Raw genomic sequence first — 3146 nt, forward strand, 5'->3', positions numbered from 1 at the left:
TCCTTTTCTTTATAGATCTCTCTCTCTCTCTCTCTCTCTCTCTCTCAGTTGTGGAGCTATTCTATTGTAACTTTTTATTGGATAAGATCTCTAGATAAATCTTATTTTGTATATTACAAACTTACATTTTTCAGCAGCCATTCGCACCATATTTTTAATTAATTATTATTTCTCATATATATATTCCATATTGAGCTATCAATTCAATCTGAAAAACTTTTCCTTTACTCTTTCTTTTGCTCTCATGAAATACCTTTTCGTCATTTCATAATTGTAAGCATAATTGTTCAGTTTTCTTTTGACCTCTCTCTATATCCATTTGCTTATTTTCACTCTTCGTATACTTTTCATATATTTCTTTCTGCCAGCTTCTCTTGTTGTTTTATCAGTAATTTTATAGTTTTTACTTCTGATTATGCAAGAGCTAGTATTTCTTTCAACATTACTTTCTCTGGAGTGTTGCATTGAAATGAAATGAAATTGATTTTTATTCCATTTTCAGTAGCATTGGAGATGTAATACCACAGCCTTGTTGCGTCGGAATAAAATATTCCAATGAAAGCCGCCGCCAGCAGCAGCTAGTCTTGAAAGCCCCCCTCCGTCCCCTCCGCGAGTATTCTAGCGTATTTTGTTGCCTCCATAAAAGTTGCATTACAAATGAGCGAGCGCGGGAGGTTTGGGGCGTGAGAAGCGCGACGCAACGTTTGAGTGATTTATTTATACGACTAACACCTCTGCCTTAACTTTATGCTAAAGTTTGGTTAAGAGTTAATTTGAAAATTGACGTATCTGCACTATTTGCAGACACAACGATGCCTTTTCCTAGCACTTGCCTAATTTGCAGCCTAATGGCATATCTTTTAATCGCATTAGCAGCTGTTTACTTGTGCAAACAAGTGCTAAAAAGATTGCGTCAAGTGAAAAACTTTTGCCCAACCGAGTATGGTATGAGGTGTGTGAGAGTCTATTAGTATACACTCAAAACAACATGTGTTTACAATTTATTACGTCAATTATATTTCGACTTGGCTTTTTAATGTTACCTGAACATCAATAAGGACTTTATTGTTTAGACATATATTACATTCAAAATAAGATTTGAGTTGGCTTAAACTTACTTACTACTTTTACTTATTTTTTAAATTAATAGTTAATAAGCATCAACACTGTGCACGAGGTGTGGACCAAGAGTCTATTAATGTATCCATATATAGATAGAGTGCGACCAGTTCAAGGCCAACTGCAATCAAGCAATCAATCAACATGCAGCTCGCTGCACCGAGACAAGGTTTGCCTTTAACCCTTTATCCAACCCAACCCAACCAAACCGAACCGAACCGAACTGAACCCAACGCAGCCAAGGCAGGCAACCTATTCGCCCCAATCCTGCAAACAATGCATAATTACTGATAATGATTTGTGCATTGTTAACGTTCACGTCTATTGTTCTGGTTGGGGCCTTGTGAAGGGTCTGCTCTCTACGGAATGCGAATGGGCATAGGTATTGGGCTGGTTGGCCAACTCCTGCGGAATGGATTGGCTCGTCAGTGGGGCTTAGTTATGAGATGGGATTCAATGAGTTTCAAGGAGTCGCCATAAGAGGGCATATAAGACATTGTTGTTGTTGTATTTTTTTTTAGTGCGTCTTTCAGCAGGCGTCGACGATAAAATAATAAAAATTGATTTGAGCGAAGGCGATAAAATTTTACAGCAGAACGCGTCATGCGAAATTTATCATTATCCACGAGCGCATCTTCATTTATAGCCACCCCCTCCCCCCCCCCCCCCTCCAAAAAACTGGCCGCAGCCTGTTGCACAGATTACAAATCATAGTTAACGACTTCTTCGCCTGGGCTGTTGTTGTTGTTGTTGAACGCACGACTCCGCAGCAAATTTCATTACAGAGGCGCAAGATAAGAGTTGCAGGCGTTGGGGCAGCTACGATTTTCAATTAAACTCTTTCGATACGCTTTTTCACACCTCGGCACAAGTTATTGCTTCTCACGTGAGGCTAACTAATTGAGCTGTGAAGTTGCAATTAGGCATTGGGCGTGGCAAAGATTTGTCGCAAAAATATGCTTTTAAATAATTATAAGGGTATTCAGGGTAGTCGGTCAGTATTTATTTTCAATTGCATTTGCCTTATGCGAGGTGAGTTGCCAAGTGCCAAGGGCATGCAAGTAAAGTACTGCATTGATATTTTTGGGAGAAAAGTATACGGTCACACTCAACGACTTACAAATTGCAATGGGTTGCATTTTTGCATGAACATCGCAACAAATATTTGTTGGTCAAATGTCATTTAAACAGCTGATTGTCAGCAAATTATAAACAGTTAACAAAGCTAATACACTTTAGAATTTACATATGTTAAATTAAGAGTGCAAGTAAAATATTTGCTCACCTTGTCGCACAACAAATGCAGCAATTGAAATTTACGGCTAATTTTACACAAACACTTTACACTATGCTTCACACATAACTATGCACTCGCGTGTATGTGTGCATGTGCTTACATACATACTTATTTATGCATATATATGTATTAATGGCAAGAGGCTGCGCACGTTCCGTCTTGCGCTTTGCATTTTAAACTTGACAATTGCACTTATTTAAACACGGTAATTACCATTATATATTTAATTCAATTACACACTTAGCACTTAACACAAATAAAAACAAAACAAAAAATACACACACACACACATACTTATGTTCGCAATGAACTGTAATGCACAATTGGCGCGCCGCGTTGTTCTGTGCATTTCATTTAGGCTAGATTATGAAAAGCACAATATATTTAAAGACGCGACGTTTAACCCACGTACAGATCGGCCCGATATTTACACATATACTTTGTTTATTATTGTTATTTGTCGCCGGCAAACTGAAAATTGAAACGTGCGAAAAATTATGACGCGTAGCTAGCTTACCGCTATTTTGAATTGACTTGAAGTTGGCTGTGGTTGTGCAGAGATGCCAGCTGGTTTTCGCACCAGCGCTGCATGGCAAGCAGTGGACTGCGGTACGCCGCATGCGCAGACAAAAGCTGAATGCTACGATAAGCGCCATCTATGTGCGCCGACAAACTGAAATATAATTTCGTTTTATTTGTTTTATTTCGGGCAGCAAGAAAAGTATTTCAA

The sequence above is a fragment of the Drosophila virilis genome, chromosome 4 (genome assembly GCF_030788295.1).
Source record: "Drosophila virilis strain 15010-1051.87 chromosome 4, Dvir_AGI_RSII-ME, whole genome shotgun sequence".
In the NCBI taxonomy this organism is placed as follows: domain Eukaryota; kingdom Metazoa; phylum Arthropoda; class Insecta; order Diptera; family Drosophilidae; genus Drosophila; species Drosophila virilis.